At 39.8% G+C, this 18,982-nt stretch overlaps 1 protein-coding gene across 1 annotated transcript in view; it reads right to left on the reverse strand.

The window, feature by feature from the left end:
* ILVBL (ilvB acetolactate synthase like) overlaps positions 1–18,569 on the reverse strand; it is a 790,151-nt gene extending 771,582 nt beyond the window's left edge. Inside the window, exon 1 of the mRNA XM_044080826.1 lies at positions 18,449–18,569. The gene's annotated coding sequence lies outside the window, so the exon portion shown is untranslated. The remainder of the gene's footprint in view (positions 1–18,448) is intronic.
* Between the last annotated feature and the right edge of the window lie 413 nt (positions 18,570–18,982).

Here is an 18,982-nt window from a genome sequence, read left to right on the forward strand (position 1 = left end):
GTTCTGAGCAGATCTGGGTGCTTCCCTTGAGACTGTGGATATATGTGAAGAAGGCCTAATGACCGTCTTTAGTAGATGAGGCCTGTTTGAACTCGAAGTTTGCTTTGGAGGATTTCACTAGTGCTCTTATTTGCTTGTTCAGGTTAAAGGAGAGATTGCTTACAATTAGACACCTGCTCCTTCTTGGACCTGGACAGCAATTTTTTTAATTTATTATAGAGTTTATTTATCGTAAATGTCCACCAGACAGGTTTACTCTTCCTTGAGGAGGAGGATTTTGTCCTGTCTGGCATTCCTGATTACATGCAGCTATACAACTGCTCATATACACTTTGGTGTAGGTTTGGATATATGTGACAGTTCCTATGGAGGGGGAGGGAGCTGTGAGACTCTTTATACCTTCCCTTGGGAGGCTGTAATCAGCTTTGGAGAAGTTTTTTTGTTTGACCCTAGCTGGGGGGGGGGGGGGTCGGGGGGAGATGGTAACTTTGAAAGTGACTGCTTTGTGGTCTGTAGGGATGCTGCAGTGGTTACTCATGCTGGTCAATACCAAGTCCAAGACATTTTCACCTCTTGAGGGGGTGTCAGCCAACTGGTTCAAGGCATTTGCATTGACAAAAATCAAGGAATCTCTGGGCATTTGTGTTCTGGCACGAGTATTTCTTCCTATCTATGATTTGATAGTTAAAGTTGCCCAGGATCAGGGTAGAGAGTTGAATCTTGATAGATTCAAAGAGGTCCAGATAGGCAGAGTGCGCATCTTTAGTCAGAGTTGAAGGCCTATAGCTAGCTATGATTTGAACAGGGATCTTGTCAATTGTTAACTACACCTGGAGTGTCTCCTGTGCATCACACTGTTTGACCAGCCTAGGGGTGTGTATGTCTTTTATATATTGGAACTCCACCTTTTGTTTTGCTGCCCACGATTTGGGGTCTGAATGAATGATAGGATGAGAAACCTGGTATAGCTGGGGTGCTCTCCGCAGCTTTGAACCAGGTTTCTGTGACGGCACAAATGTCAGTTTCTTCTAGGGTTAAGAATGCTTGCAATGAGTGCAGTTTCATGTTCAGACTCCTAGCGTTTAGCAGCATGACCTTTAATTTATATTTTGATGAACTTTTCATGTTGGTAGTTTTGACCTCATGGCATGGCCTAAAAAGGCACCATGGGGGAGGGAAGAGCCTTTGCCAGGAGCCTGAAACCCAAGGGAGACAGATGCAGGCCATCTCTAGCAAAGCATCGTGGTTTGTCAATCAGGTCATCTCAGGCTGTCAGGTACTGGATCCTCTTGGAATGACACCAGAAACTAAGCCAAATGTTAAAAGTCAAAGTCAATCATTTTCCGTTTGTATTAAGACATTATTCTGGGTGGTGGCAGAATGCTACTTATGGCTGGGAACATACCTGCCTGGGACACGTACTCAATGAGCTCAATCATGTCTCTTTTCATATAGTCCGGGGAGGACCTTCTCAAGTCATTCAGTCCAACATGGACTATGACAGAGTTATAAGAGTACCTGTCGAGAGACTTGAGTGCATTGGTGATATGGTGGATTCTGGCACCCGACAAACTAATCGTGACTTTCTCCTTATCTATTATTATTATGGTGAGGGGGCACATCTGTGTGTCTCACAATGGAGTCTCCTATGAATAACACATTGGGTTTATGTTTAGGCCTTAGTGGCTGTGAGACACAGGTGTGTGGACTATGTCTGGTGGGCAGTGGAGTTTGCATGCATTTATGCCTCAGAGGTCTATTGTTTGGGTATGCTTCTGTTGAGGACCTCTGCATATGTGGGGGATGTTGTGTAGGTGTGGGTGATGTTTAAGGTATGGTGTTCGTGTTGCCAACCTTCTCAGTACCAGATGCACTGGTTGTGGAGGAGAGAACAATGACACTAGGTGCATCTCACAAATTGTGTTCCTAGGTGGTAGTAGCAGAGTGTTGTCAGTGTACATGAGACAGTTGCTACACTGTCTCAGGATGCCCATATCAACCAGACTGGCAGGAGAAAATGTAGGCAATTGTGCATCCATATTTGTCAGAAACTTGAAGGATCTAAGAGGGTAAAGGGAGGAAGGTCTAAGAGTAGTACTACTAGATAACACAAGTGCTACTAAGAGAAAATTTGTAGCTGGAATACCTCAAAAACGGCTAAAAATCGTGCAGCTGAAACTTTGGATGCAGCAGACCTGTATATAGACTAAGCTACTCAATTTTAAGGTTAAGAGCATAGTAAAAAAAAAAAAACACAGAATGAAGCACAGATTAAATTACTTATAGTCAAAAGAACAGAACTTGCAGTATGAAAACACAGTTCAACAGCAACAAAATGCAGTAAAATGCAGTTACAGTAATGAATTGCAGTAGATAGCAATTAAATATAGTTAATCAGTAGATCACTTTAAAAACAGCTCACAACAGTAACAGGCAACACAAATAAAGAAGCAATTCAGTAGAATACCCTCATCAATTTAATGAGGCTACCAACAAGTAGTAGTAAATACTGCAAACTAAATGCAGTTGAACACTTAAGCACAAGCAACAAAATGAAGTAGGAAGAAGTATTTTTTTTTTTTTTGTAGAAAGTGAGGAGACAGAAGATAAGATAATTCAAGGCTGAGAAGCTAAAGGGGTGGGCCTTTACTAAGTTCTCACTATAAACAGTAGAATGAGCCGATGTAATGTGACTGGGGGGGGGGGGGGGAGTGCCCAATATCAGCTTTATACTAGAGGCGAGCAACTCAAAGCCACCAAGCTGTAAGACCACAACAGCAGCTGCGCGGGTGGGAAAAAAACAGTTGCCCAGATTAAACAGATATGCAGTAAAACAGAAGTGCAGAAAACATTTGAAAATAAGCACTTATCTTTTTCCAATATCACAGCCGAGCAAATGGCAGAAAGCCTCTCAATGCAGCTTTGAACAGGTTGAGCAAACAAGTACAAATTGGTTTAAAACACTGGCTATTAAAGGCAGAGAAACAGAAACCAGCCAAATTAATCAAAATAATAGTGTTACAGGAATGCCTCTAGCTAGATTAAACCAGACTTGCAACTTTTAACAGCTAGACCTCTCTAGACAAAATATTTCACCACAAGCTCCAAAGGTCACAAACAGTAACGGATATTCAGCTCTAACAGAACAAAACGGAGATTAAAAAACAGATTAAACAGATATGCAGTAAAACCGAAGTGCAGAAAACAGTTGGCTACTGCAGAGAGACTGACCTACTGCCAGCTGTGATATTGAGAGAAGATAAGAGTTTATTCTCATTTACTGAATGCACTTTTGATTTAATCTCTGTAATCTGTACAATTGTTTTTACTCTCCTTCATGTTGTGTGATATAGCTGAAAATCTCTTAGTGTTGATCTCAGTTTGTAGTGAAATCCTTTGTCTAGAGGCCTAACTGTTTTCCTAGGGGAGAGAAAGTTTACAGAACTGGTTTTATCTGGGCAAGATATTCCTGCATCTGTTATTGTTTAGATAATTGGTTTGGTTTCTGTCTTGTGCCTTAAATAGCCAGTGTTTTAAATCAGATATACCTGTAGCTCAGGCTGCTGCAGAGACTGACCTACTGCCAGCGGTGATATTGAGAAAAGTAAGAGTTTATTCTCATTTATTGTCTGGACTTTTGATTTAATATCTTTGTAATCTGTACAACTGTTTTTTTTTCCCACCACCCACCCTCCCAGTTCTTGTTGCGGTCTTTTTGTCTTGGTGGCTTTGAGTTGACTGCCTCTGGTATAAAGTCGATACTGAACACTCCCCCCAGTCACATTACATCAGCTCATTCTACTGCTAATAGTGAGAGCTTAAAGGCCTACCCATTTAGCTTCTGCATATTGATTGAATTATCTTATTATCTTCTGCTTCTTCACTTTCTACTAAAAAAAACCACAACTGTTTCCTACCTTTCCTGGCACTAGTGTAGCCCAGATACAGATTTGCTGTATCCAGAACTTTTTGTAAGCTTCTGAGTGGTGCTCTTCAATTTTTCCCTTGGATCTTGCTAGTTCTCTGCTCTTCTGCACTTTTATTAGCTTATTAGTCTAGCACATTTGGTTTCTCAGTAGTAGCACTAAAATCTGAATCCCTGTGACCCATTATAGGAGTACAATGCCCTGTTTGGTATGTACCTCAAGACATCTGCAACAACTGGAAATGCCACAAAAATACCTCACTAAAAAATCACAAGCCTAAAGCAGACGCCCTATGCTGACCATCTAAAAAAACTCCTGCTGTACTCTGTCACATATCACCTACTCCGAGGCGATCTCTGCTTAACATACAAGGCCATGTCAAACCGAGAGCTGTTGGACATGCTATTTTTTGTGTCTTTCGGCTTTTCCCGGTTAGGGTTCGCCACAGTGGAACTCCAGTCCGCTAATGATTGGCAGTAGAGTTTTACATGCTGGCTTGCTGGGCCTAACGCACAACCTTCAACGAAGGAATGCACGTTCACGCATGTCGCCACACAGAAGACGCTCTGAGAATCGAATGGGCAACGTCTAACTGTGAGGCGACAATGCTACCGCAGCACCACCACCGCAGTATACTTAAAGAAATTACAATCCCTCAGAGCCACATTCTCCAGGGATCTAAATCTGGTCATCACAATGAACAAAACATGCTGGAAAGACAGGTTCCTGACCCAGAGACTCCCCATACTCTGGAATACACTTCCCATACAGGTCAAGCTGAGTGCCTCTTTGGCCTTCTTCAAAAGGAACCTTGACAATTGGATGGGAAATGGAAATTCACCCCGGGGATAACGCCAGTTGCCCTGCTAGGCAGGGGACCAGGGAAGTAAATATTCTTTTAAGAAACAGCCAGGGAATTGTTATGGCTAAGCTTGTAACGGCCCTAGGGCCAATAGCCTAGTACCAACCTATGAACTTATCTTTTTCCAATATCACAGCAGAGCAAATGGCAGAAGGCATATCTCACTGCAGCAATGCATTATAGTACCTTTGGGAATTCAGCCAGCCCCTGTAACTACGTCAATACAGCATCTCTAAAAGTTGATTCAATAATCAGGGATCTGGGAACTCATGCAGATAGTAGCATAGCCTTCCATCAACATGTGTCCAAGGTAGTAAGAAAATCCTTCTGTGTTGCTCAACTTATAAGTAAGGGCATAACATCTAGGTCCAGAGAAATCACCATACCACTGTACTTGGCCCTCATCAGACCAATCATAGACTACAGTACCCCCTTTGCTACACACCTGATCAGGCATATGCAGTGAGAGGAATGTCCACAAAGGTTCCTTACAAAAAGAATACAGGGAGTAAACAAAATGTCATACACTGACCACCTCAAGACCCTGTCTCTTTACTCTGCATTATACAAACTACTGAGAGGTGATATTTGTCTGGTGTACACATCCCTGTACCCCGTTTTGGATGTACCTTTTGCACATCCACAAACCAGACAGCCTCATACTACTAGATTTAAAAGACCTAAATTTTGTTTCTGACATGAATAGGACATGTTGGAGAGACAAATGTTTCTCAGAGTATTACCATTCTCAGGAACAGGCTTCCTGTCCATGGGAGGTAGAGGTTCTCCTTATCTAAATGCAGCTTTATGCAATGTACGGGTAATCAGAAATTCATCCTTTGTCTGGCACCTATGTTTCTGATGGAGAGATGCAGTCAACAAAATGATCCCCTATATAAATCAAATTTATGGGTCACATTTGGGTTGCATGGCTATGCTTAAAAGGTCCCTAGTGATTATTAGCCTAGTATACATCTATGAACTTATAAAGTGACCTGATGTGGCATCACCCCGACCTGCTTCAGCAATGGGACACAACAATTACACAGACAGCCAGAGATGTATTGTAAGCATATTTACATTTTTCGCAGTACTACTGTCTCCTAGTATCATTACTGTTTTACATGAATACTTAGGAGATTACACTGTTTTTCAGTGCCAGAAAAGAATGCGTTTTAAGAAGGCTAGTTGTTACAGAAGGCAAGAGAGTGTCTCCTGGCAGCAAGGTGTGCATGATTTCTGTGGCAGCCCACTACAGAACTGCGACTGAGTTTCTAGCATGTGTATGGAGTCATTTTCTATTGTGTCATCCTTCTGCAAGCCAGTTGTGGAAGAAGAGAAGGTAAGGCCACACACACCTCAGTCTGTGCCAGATGAAGCCTATGGTATCTGGTCTACAGCAGTGGCCAGGGCTGACTGTCAACAGGGTTAACAATGGCTCCCTTGCTGAAGACTATATGGAGGGTAACTAGTGCCCTCAGTGACCACTTCTTAAGGGGGATGCTCTACATCTCAGAATGTTCCTCAGGGGTCTGCCCTGGTCTCCCAGCATCAGTGGTTATGGCCAGTGGCTACTGAGTCACAACAGCAACTGCATGTCTACCTCATCAATGTGCAGTAGCTTCTGGCACAGTTTGTGAAAAAAACATTTCAGGCCCCATCCATCACGCCGCCAGTGCAGCAATCAGCCCATTACATTGACTACCCAGGTGACAGATGCCTGGGATTGCTGCCTTTTGGACCACACTGCTATCCAACCATACGAAGAACCTACCCTAGCCCCATGCTGGAGCTTCTCCTTCTTATGTGTCATTCCCCATTCTTTGCTCATTTTTCAACTCTGCGCTACCACTTGCCTAGCTTCTGGATGTATGTGCCCATCTACTGTCCTCCTAACCTTTTTGTGTGTCTGCCGCCACTGTCTGAATCTATGTTTTATATTTATCTGGCTGCCCTACTGTTTGCTTTGTTTCCTTTATCCTATCCACAGTCTTTTCTCACCTCCCTCCTTCCTTCTTCATCTACCTTTTTTATACGTAAAAAATTATTTTTCTCTAAATGAAGAATTACTCTTCCTTCCCACCACTCCCTTTCATGCATTATGGCTACTCGTGTTTTCATGTGCATGGTGTACTCCCCTTTTCTACTTTCTTATTTACCCCAAAATACCCCATTTATATGATGACCAGGGCTGGCACTTTACTATACCAATCCATGGTTGTCTACCTCATAGCCACTGTCACTTCTTGTGACAAATGATCATAAGATGCACTACACTGCACACATAAGTGTGCAATGACTTGCTCTTATCTTAAGTCATGCACCCTATTGCAGCACTGCTACAGACATTGAACAGCTTGGTATTGCTTCTCCCATTATCACTGTATTTTTCTTTATGTAGTCCTTTGCTCAGGTGGCCATTGCTATTCAGTGGCCAACATATTTAATTAGTTATGCGCTTATTTGCATAGCAACCTCCTAAAAACAGCTGACTATGAATCCCAGCCATAGTCTAACCACACAAACATGTATGGATGTCAGATATAGTTAAATAAAAGTAAATTACAAGTTGTGATTAAGGTAATGAAATAGGCATGGATTTGCAGATAAAATTGTGTTTGTGAATATATTCATCTTCATTGCATTGATCCAAGTCTGCTTTATATTTCTTTGCAGCTGCATTGGGGGTTAGTTGGCTTTCAATATAATTAGCTAGCCCCAAAACATTCAATTTAGTGAGTAGTTTAACTATAACTACCTAACCAAACTAGGACGTTATTGTTTACACTATGTTGATGGAGAATTTTTCTCTAAATATTACTGATGGGATACTTTATGGTGTGCTTTTTGAGGAATCTACACCAATATTTATTTATTTACTTACTGCCATTTGCTTACTAGGAAAGTCCAAAGGGGCAAAGACCAATTTTCAGAGAAGGCCTGGGGAGCAAAGCTCCAGCAAATATTTAAATAGCTATATTTAGTAAACAAACATAAGGTATAAAAACAGGATACAATTTTTGAATAATATGATGAGTCCATACAGTGAAGTTGCACAGTACATAGATACTACCCAACAGGAAGCAGTGCTAGTTACAAACAATAAGGACATATTTATACAAAGTTTTTTGTCAGAGAGATGCACTGCACATCCAAAGGGAAGTGGAAGAAAGCTCTGGAATTTGACAGTCCACAAAATTATACATATGTCAGAAAAAGAAAAGGAAGGGATGACATGTACATAGACAAAGTGAGTATTTAAGTAAATTATAGATGGTATGATATGCAAATAGGGAGGTCAGGCAAATATATGTGAAAGTAGTGTAGCTGGTAAAGATGTTGAAGGGAATTGAAGGTACAGTAAACAGGATCAAAGACCCCAGTGATGTAGTCTAAGAGATGGCATTTTTTTATGGGGTGCTGACTCACTTCTGGGTAGAGGCAGGTACAAAATCATGAGCCCATGAGGTGCTGTTTGGAAAAGAGTAGTCTGATGAGATAAAGTCCCATTTTTGGATATACAGTTACAGTACAATGAATCACCTGCAGTGGTTTTAGATTTAGTTGCATTGAGTAAGAATGTGTCTACATAGTACAAGGTTCTGTTTGGGGAATATGACTGTACAATTGTATTTAATGATATGTACTTTTCTGGACTATGAAGTAGTGTGCATGCTATCAGCAATTGAGAGCGTGTCAGAGTATGTGCCAGTTCTACCCAATTTAACTGCAGTTGAAGCAGTGGTGGGTTCTACAGTGATGGCTGACTGACAATTTACCACTCTGTTGTAGCACTGCTCAGTTTGACAGGCAACACTTAAGGTTGGTAAACACAGGAGCAGCACAGAAAAAAGTGTTAGTTTAAAGCAGGTTATGGCTATATTAATTCTGGTCTTGTATAGAGATGCTAATTTTTATGTTCTCTTTGTTACCTTTTGAATAAGATAGCTGAATTATATCTGATCATCTACAGTCACTCCTAATAGCTTAATACATGAAATCACTAGTTTGCTTTTAGTTGGATGATGTTATTGTAAAAAGATTTTTTTGGTTTTACAGGTGTTTGGGAATGAAGACCATTCATTTTATTTGGCATTTAGGAGGAGTATGGATTTATCCAGCCAACATTCTAAGAAGGAAAAAAGACTCGAAGTTCTTGTAGAATGGGTAAGGTCTTCGCAGCACAAACAGTGGAATCTTCAGCGTATTATACAATGGATTTATGTTTGAAGGCAGTGTGCAGTTCACTGATAAACATACTGAACAGTACTGAGACAATTACTGATACTTGGGGAACCTTTACTGTGACAGATAAGAAGGAAAATAAATCATTTTGCCATTTGACAGCCTATTCCATGTGAAACAGATAGCTGAAGAACTAGCAGAGGCAGGACTCGGCAAGACCCAAGGAGGAAAAATTGTATAGGATGTTCTGGTGACAGAGATGACTTTGGTGATAATACTATATGCTGCTTTTGCAACTATTTGAAAGACAGAACCTTCCAAGTCCATACTAATGTCTCATTCCTATTACTAGTACACTTAAAGGAAAACTCCACTCTGGAACTAAAACAAACTTTTTTTCAATCTATCTTCGTTTCCTGACCTATTTTACCACCTCCAAAATCACTCTAAGTGCTTTATTTGTAATTTTAGCCTGTTTTCTACAACATAGTTACCAACGGGGCTTGATGTATCAACGTGATTTTGTACTCCCTCAACCCTCTTTCCTATTATACTTTGTATGATTCATGCCAGACATAACAAAGCAACTTTGAATTCTCATGCCATTGACATATAATGGGATTTGGGAAGGTCACTGTTACTTTCTTTACCTTCTGTAAAAGGACTGCTTCTTTTCTGTCTCTAATCAACCTTCAACCTCATTTATGTTTGGCTCTTACACAATACTTAGAAGTTACCCAGCTACTGCCAGAAAAGTAACTAAACTGCAGGTCTTTGTTCAGTGTTTTCTTTTGTAGTTCAAGAGAAATTGAGAGTGTTTTCTTTTGTAGTTCAAGAGAAATTGAGAGCCGCCCCCCCCCCCACACACACACACACACTACTGCAGAGGTGTTAAAACTGTCAATGCACTGAGAGACCCTTGCAGAATAAATTCCTCAGACTACAAGAGAAAACCTTGAACAAAGGCCTGCAATTTAATTACTTTTCTGGCTGTAGCTGGATAACTTCAAAGTATAGTGTAAAACAATGTCCAAGCCAAATATAAATGAGGGTGATTACAGACAGAAAAGAAGCAGTCCTTTCACAGAAGGTAAAGAAAATAACAATGACCCTCCCAAATCCCATTATATGTCAATGGCAAGAGAATTCAAAGTTACTTCCTTATGTCTGGCATGAGTCATACAAAGTATTATGGGAAAGAGAAAGGGTTGAGGGAGTACAAGATCACATTGATACATCAAGTCCCATTGGTCTTTGGGTGGTGCAGTGGTGCAGCGGTTAATGCTGTCGCCTCACAGCAAGAGGTTCTCCGGTTCGATTCTCGGTTGGGGTGTCTTCTGTGTGGAGTTTGCATGTTCTCCCTGTGTTCGCGTGGGTTTCCTCCCACATTCTAAAGACATGCTTATGAAGCATTTCTCCCCGGGCCTCCGCTCAAAACAGGATCTGTGGAACCTAGTCGGACTTTCCCGGTCAATAAATGTTAAATAAATAAATAAAAAATAAAAATTGGTAGCCATGTTGTGGAAAACAGGATAAAATTACAAATAAAACACTTGAGTGAGGAAACAAACATAAAGTGGGAAAAAAAACTTTTTTTTATAGTTCTAGGATGGAGTTCTCCTTTAACACAGGTGTACCACAAGGTTCTATGCTAGGTCTTCTACTCTTTTCTCTGTAAGTCAATGATACTGACCTACAGATAAATCTTTAATAATGCAAGCTACTTCTGCAATCCTATACAAGCCATTGTGACCTGCAAACTAAGCTACAGAATAACTTAACTCAGTTATACACCTAGTACACATCTACCAAGCAAGTAATTAACCCTAAGAAAACTAACATCGTGGTCTTCTCCTCAGTCAAGAAATTAACCACTATCCCTCCTATTCACTGAACAGATCTTAATGGTAACATAATACCAGTGTCACAGAATAGATATACCAAGGCCTTAAACAGGACCCTACTCTCTCTTTTATTAGTTACAAAATTGTATGTGTGGTAAAGTCCTTGCTCAATTAAAGCTATTTTACAGATCAGTCAGCTCATCTTACTCACTGCTTGCAGGACCAGTGCCAAAAATATTTTACTTCCAAGACTACAAAATGTTCTTCTTTTCTCATTATGCATTCAGCCCACAATACTCATAGCATACATACTGCGGAGAACAACATCTGCAGATTCATTCTATTAGCTGACTGCTAGCTGCACCACTGCAATCTGCTAAACAATTCCAGATGGCTTTCAGTGCCTCACAAGGCCACATTTTTCCCCAACTGCTCTAATTTACAAACTTGTAAAGCACGGTCACTGCTTCAGAGTGAAACTACCTTTACAAGACAACCTTTATGAACTCAGAAGTACACAAGATAACAATATCTCTTTGCTATGCCCTCCCTTAAAAACTGCTGTAGGTGAGAGACAGCCCACTCTAGACAGTGATCAACTACCTGGAATAACCTACTTACTGACATCAAAAAACAGAAAGCATTTTAAGAATTAAAGATGCTCTTAAAGTGCATCTGTTTACAAACTCTACCTGCAAATGCCAACATGACAATGGTTAGGTAACTTATCACACCATATTACAGACAACAGAATGCATTTAAGAAACATTCTCAGGTTTATGATATGACAATTTATATTTGTATAGAAGCACATGCTTATGTATTATATGTATGACTGCAATGTATTTTATACATATCTGTACTTGTACTATTGTATTTATTTTCTTTCTTTGTTATTCCTCTGAATGCACTTTGATTGGATCTTGTTAATCTTACCCTATTTGCACTGAATCTCACCATCAGGCACTGAATTTTACCATTTACTCGATCTGTATATAATACTGTTGATTAGTAAGATCCTGTGGGTGAAAAGGGTCAGCAGCTCTCAGACGGAAAGTGCATTCGGGATGTTTAAAAGAAGTTTTGTTAAATGTGGTGACTGTATCATTTACTGAAAGTGTTTTAAGTATATTTCATTTGTAAGATTTTTAAGAAATTAGCAATTTCTTACCAAGTTATATAGATGGTGATTTTGGTTCTTGTTTGGGTATTTAATAGCAAACGGTAGGAAGTGATAATTTACTCTATCAGACAGTTCGCCACTGGAAGCAATCTTCCTGGGTGTGGATGTGAGAATCCAGTTTCTAGCTGAAGTTATAGGTTACCTAGTTGGGGTTAATTAGTTGGGAGAATCTGAAGAGCTGTACTGCATTAGAAGGGTTTTCAGTGTTGATCGATTGCCAATCAATGCTTATCTCACCCAATATGATGGGTTCATGCTGTATATTGGAAGCTGCCCAGCAAAGGAAGCTTCCAGACTAGGAATATTGCTGCCATGGGCTATATACACTCATATTAAGCCTAGATTCTTAATGCTGACAAGGTTAAGCACAGAGATGAATACTTCTGCATGTTTGAAATGTGGAGCGGAATAAGGGTAAGGTGAGAGTTTTGGTGTATTATTGAAGAATACTGCCACTTCACCTACTTTTTTTAGTCCAAGTACACTGAAGCCAAGGGGTGTAACTTTACTGTCTTTAGCTTCTATCTTCAGCCAGGTTTCAGTGGCTACAATGAAGTCTGAAAAGTAGGCTTGTAACAGCATGACATTTTGTTAGAGATGCTCCAAATATTGACATTTAGAGTTACAGACCTGTGAGATGTGAAAGGCTTAGTTAGGATGTTTAGGATGGAGATCAGAGTACACAGAAAGGATGTTTTGAGTCTGGTCCAGGATTTGAAAACATTGGATGGTTTAGCTTCATTTTATGTACAAGTACAGGAGACAAAAAAGAGAAGTCACTTTAATGATTTTTGAGCTTTATTACTATTTTACAGATCCTTTGGTTTTGTTGGAAGTATCAGTTTTTGAAGAAATCAGTGAAGGTGATGTGGTAGAGGGTTGGAGAGAGAGAATTGCAAGAGTCTCTGCAGTTATAAGTGATGCTTTGTGAGTTAGTACAGTATATATTGTTGACAGAAGGTTGCTGGTGATAGGCTGTAGTGTAAGCTACTAAAGGAAGTGATAAGGCTAACTCTTTCACTAATGGAAAAATAATTTTAGGATGCTAGTTTCAAGTATGAACATTATTAATCTCAGAATGTTTCAAGGTAATATAATGACTTTACATTAGAAACAAAATGACCACATTGCTATTTGTATATTTAAGCATAAATGGTTTGAACAGATTCTAAAAGAGGATATTTGGGCAAATATCTTAAAGTCAACAGGGGAATATTGTACTTTCACAAGGAAACCCATCTATTACAGAAAAGAATAAAACTTTTAGATTCAAAGATTTTTAGTAAATTCGTCTTATAAAACAATGAAGGGAAATGCATTATTATAGAAGAATTAAGGATATTGTGCCTAAATTTGTACTTTCATATAGTAATACCAAGGGAGGTTTACCAAGGTGACTACTATCCGACTCATTACACTATTCAAGTGTACTAGATATCAAGCCTCAAGAGCTGCATTTGTAAATTGCAAATACATTCTCAATCTGAGTAGAAGTTTTAATCACATTTTAAATTAAAACATTCTAGTGCTCTTAGGCTGTCTGCTTCTGCCAAGGCTCCCAAAAATGAATAAAGCTGACTTTGCAGAACAAGATTCATTTTTGTACTCACAATTCTTAAATCTTTGGAACTCAGACACACTGCTGAATAAATATATTCACCATTGTATATGAAAATGAACACAAAGAAAAAGACTAACAAGATATCTAATAACTTAAAATTCTTCTCTGAATTAACCATATTATTGCAGAAATAGAACTACAACACTCTGCAAGGATATCCATTTCTTTCTCTCTCTGAAATAATATGAACTCTGTTTTTAAGTTATAAATATACATTTTAAGTCTTGTAGATTGTAAGTGATGTGGTACATCTTGTATAGAACACACAGTCAAGTTTAGTTTTAAATAGGATATCTTTGGTTATTATGGTGTCATTAGTGGTTAGTAAAGTTTAATTTCTGCTGAGAATCTAAATGTCACTGAATTACATGACTAGTATGCTGGAATAGAACAAGTTGAATTATTTTTCTGTTTAAAAAAATATCAATACATCTGTCCATCTGGTACAGTCTTGAGTATTAGTTACACAGAAATACAAGTTCTGATATTGCACAGGAACACAGGACCTACTTAGTCTCCCAAATTAATGGATAAGTTAGAGGTCCTGCTTAAAAGCTTTCCCATTCTAACCATCTCAACTCCTTGTAAGATTTTTCCCCCTTCTCCACCAGACCAAGCCAATGGCTCTACTACTTTTACCCAGATGGCCCACCTGTTCTACTGGGGCAAGAGAAAAGTATTTCCCAAGCTAGGTAAGAGTCCTATAAACCATTCATTCCTGCTTGAGGTGCTTAATCAGCCCATTCATTTCCCCAGTGGTGAGAGCTGTGTGGGAGTGCTCCACCTCTGAGTTTTGATGGAATGGCTTACCTTCCCCCCTTGCGGCTATCCTCCCACTGCAGTGACTCTTTAAAGCTCCAGTACTGCTACCTGTTGCAGGCTGCATTCCTCTCCATGCCGACTTCTCCAGCTACGGCACCTACACAGTGGCAGCGTGTATTCACCAGGTCTAAACTCTACAAACAGTGCTTCCTCTAGAGTCAACAAAAAAGTGAGCTAGCACCACCTCTCTCACCCTGGCAACTGTCACTCACTCCTATCCTCCCCACCCTGTATCTTCCATTGCCCAAGCTTCTACTCAGACTCGGGTCATCTGTGTCATAAAGAATTTAAGTATTATTTTAGGACTGTGGAATACACACAGTTCTACATTCAGTTACAGGGTCTGACATAACTTCTTCAAGAAGGCTGTTCCAATGATCCACCACAGTTATTATGAAGTAATACTTCTTACAAAATGGGCTTGGAGAATCAGTGATCTCTAATAAACACTTGATGTTCCAATGGGGTAAATTAATGCAGAGGGAGAGCTCAGTAAAAAGAAATTTGGCCATTTCTGGCACAAAATCCTTGTGCAGAGACTGAACTTTTTTATTGGAGCAGTCATTTTCTATCTTCTTGGTAACTCTGGATCTTAAAAAGTGTGGTTATTGAGCAGAAAAAAATAACAGAACTAATACAAGTAACTGCAGTAGCACCAACAGCACTTACAAGGGTCTTTCATTTCTTTTCCTTCACTAATCTCAGCTCTTAAAATGGTAGAAAATAAGAAAGAGGACCGCTAAAGGAAGTAACTGCAATAGCAATTATGAGGACATGTGTAAGTGTTTATGTGCACATGTGTGTGATCATTTGTGTATGTCTTGTAATAGCACTATTGAGTTTGACAGCAATTAGCTAAAATACATTACAGTGGCTATTACTTATGCATTAAATCATTTGATCACAATGAGACATCTGAACTGTGAACTGTGCACAGTGTGTGTGTGTATATATATATATATATATATATATATATATATATATATATATATATATATATATATGTATACGGGGAGTTGTAATGCTTTGCAATGAATGTGTCTGAAAGCAGTGACCTAAAATGTATTTATGTTGCTTTTGTTTATGCATTTCTTCATTCACTTGATCAGAGTAACAGACGTGTACCACAGTCAATAAAGTGGCTGTAATTACCGGATACATTTGTGCATTTGACTTTGTGTGCATGTGTGTATATCTGTGTTTCTATATACATGTGAGACAGTGTCTCTCTGCTCTGCCTTTGTGTTGTCATATGCAAGTGGTTATGAATGTGCAAGACAACATATTATTAAATCATAGGATCAAAAGATCATAGGAAGTTACTAGGCTAATGGCCCTGGGGCCTTGACAAGCCTAGCCAAGAGTTTATCCCCTAAAAACAAACTTCAGTCAACACCCGTTGCCCTTGTCAACGAGAGACACAGGTGGAATTCCTGGGACAAATTTGTTGTTTCCCCATCCACTCATCAAGGTTGTGCTTGAAGAGGGTCAGTGAGGTACTCTGTTTGACGTGTATGGGAAGTCTATTCCAGAGACTGGGCAGCCTCTGGGAGACAAACCTGTCTCTCCACCAGGTTTTGTTGATGTAGAATATTAGATTTAGGCCTTTTGAGTGGGTAATGCGTGAGGGGGTTAGACTTATGGATAAGGAGCATCTCTAGTAGGGCTGAGTCCGAAACTGCCTTGTAAGAGAGACACAGATCACCTCTAAGCAATCTATACGATACAGGGTAGAGTGATAGTGATTAGAGTCTGTCCACATAGAACAGGTGTTGGAGGCCATGGATTCTCTTTGTGAGGTATTTCTGTGGCCTCTCCAGTTGGTGCAGATGTTTGCAGAGATACATACCAAAAGAGGCATTATACTCAATTAATGGCCTAATGAGGGAGAAGTACAGACAAGTACTAACCTATTTTTTTCTGGATGCAATTCCTTTACTTATGATATGAACCAAAGTAAAAGGCTTTTCTGACCACTGCCACTACATGATGATCGAATGTGAGATGGTAGTCAACCTGAGTACCCAAGAGCTCTCACCACAGATTTTGTGTGCTTAGGGGGTTGCTGTTGATGTGGTAAATCAGTAGGGGGCCGTGTATTTGCCAAATTGTATGAGAATATTTTTTTTTTTTGTGTTTAACTTGAGGCCATGACAGCACCAGTCATTTGTTGCTGACCCTCTTGCATTACGCTATCATCATTTGGGGAGTCAATGTCAGCACACAATTAAGTCATCTGCAAACTTGGTCAGCTACAGGCCTTTTGTCTTTGTCTAGACCACTAAGAAGTAGATGCCAAACAGTAAGGGTTCCTGGAGAATACCACTACTGACAGGTCTGCTGTTGGAGGTGGAGGCATCTATTTTGACCTTGTGGGTCCTATCAATGAGCCAGTTGACCACCTACCTGATGAGATAGGGGTTTAAGCAAAGTTGTGTTAGCTTTTCAATGATGCCCGAGTTGGGGATTGTGTCAAAGGCCTTGGCTAAGTCAAGGTAAGCTCTATGTACTGACTTTCCCTCATCCAGGGCCTTGGTGATAAGTCTCAAAGAAGTCAACCAGGTTCAACAGGCAAGATCTGCCTTGATGAATATGAACTAGGTGGGGTCAAGTGCATTTGAACTAGGTGGGGTCAAGTGCTTGGAGATTGCCTATGTCCTTGTTTATAAGATAAATAATAATACTCTCCATGGCTTTACAGCTCAGACTTGTCAAGCTAATGGAGCAATAGTTTCCAGTGTCAGTAATGGCACCACCTTTGTGCAAAGGGATGACCATGGCAGTTCTCCACTCTGCTGGAATGAAGCCTGTACTTAGGCTGTGCTTGAATAGGGTGCTCAATGGCAAAGCTAGTTCTTGCTGGAGATGGTGCAGAGTACAGCCTGGGATACTATCAGGGTCACATGGAAGCTGTACTCTTTGCCTTGGATAGGGCCTTTAACACAATCTACGGAGATGTGAGGTGCAGGATAAATATCAGGGATGTCGATTGGACCTGTGGAGGAGGGGACACAGGGATGAAGTTTGCACCAAACCTAGCTACTTGCAGGTTGGCTAAGTCAACAGGATCAGTGTAAGTGATACCATCAAGTATTAATTTGGAACAAACCTGGGCTTTGCCATGGAGGATCCCGACGTAACTGAAGATGGTTTTGTGGCTTCTCTTTGTTTCGAAGGCTATTTTCGATTCAGAATTGGCTTTATAAGATTTCACTAGTGATTTAATTTGCTTGCTGAGGCTAAGGAGAGTTTTTCCAATTTGGAATGTGTTCCTTTATTTTGGACGTAAATACTTCCAACAACAATCATATATCCTAAACCAAATTTAAGGTATTAGCCAAGAGATATAATTTTAGATGAAAAACATGTATACACTAACAATAAATGCAAAATTTAATCGCCCATTTTCTAAGCTGAATAACACCTTCCTGGCTGGTGTTTACAGGGTAAAACTGACTTTCAGGAATGAAGAGTCCCATTGCCTTAGAACACCACAGGTGGTCCACTATTTTTCTGTAATAGCAACCCTGTCTAGTATTATTATTATTTTTTATCTCTGTCCCAAACTGAAGGTATCCCCCACCTTGTTATCTCAGACTGTGTCCCAGCCCCTCTTAAAAAAACAAAGGTTATGCTTATCCTGTTCTTTTTCCATTCGCAAAGTTTTATATTTTATGCGAACAAAGTTTTATTTTTTACACTTGTGGTATTACTAATTCTATTTTATTTTTGCGAAGATTTAGTAGTTTTTCCTTCATTGGTGGCGGGACAGTGTAAAGTCCAATCTTGGTAGTATTACTAGCTAACTATGCTGCTCCCTGAATGGAGGTCGATATCACCACACTGGCAAACAACGATCTCTCGTCTTAATTATTGAAACATACATGACCAGCAACATAAAGTGAAATCAACAGGATCCAGGCCTTTGATAATTGTATATGCTGATTTGAAGACATTGCTTTGATACAAAATACTGCAATTAAGGAATTATGTAACATATCTTACCTGTTCCCAAACGTGTTACACCAATTCCTTTGCTAAGACTACTCGGAGAGATCCCTGCAAGGTATCCCTCACCCTGAAGTTACGCTCAATACGCAGCTACGTATTACTTTTGAATAAACGGAAAACAAGCGTAAATAAACGCATAGCCTTTGACCATATTCGGATTTCCACAGATTATGGACTCCGCCTTCACTTGCGTAACGTGTCAACTTTCTCTCTTGTTTTGGTCTGGCTACAAAATGATTCCGGACCTGTTTGAGAACTGGGGCACTCAGAAGCTGCACAGCTATCAACTTCTCTTGTGCTTATTTTATTCCGTAAACACTAGAAGGCGCTTCTCTAGAATAGCGATCTGGTTACTGGCACACCTAGCAAATGTACTGTATCTAATTGTGGGGAACGTTCCTCAGTTTGAGTCTTTAAAAGTACACTTTCAGTGGTAACATTTGTAAGTAACGTCGTGGCGGGTAATACTGAATCGTATACGTGCATCAAAATATTTTTTTAAGTATAAAGTTAAAACACATAAAATAT

The sequence above is a fragment of the Protopterus annectens genome, chromosome 8.part0 (assembly GCF_019279795.1).
Source record: "Protopterus annectens isolate FY-2018-M chromosome 8.part0, PAN1.0, whole genome shotgun sequence".
In the NCBI taxonomy this organism is placed as follows: domain Eukaryota; kingdom Metazoa; phylum Chordata; order Ceratodontiformes; family Protopteridae; genus Protopterus; species Protopterus annectens.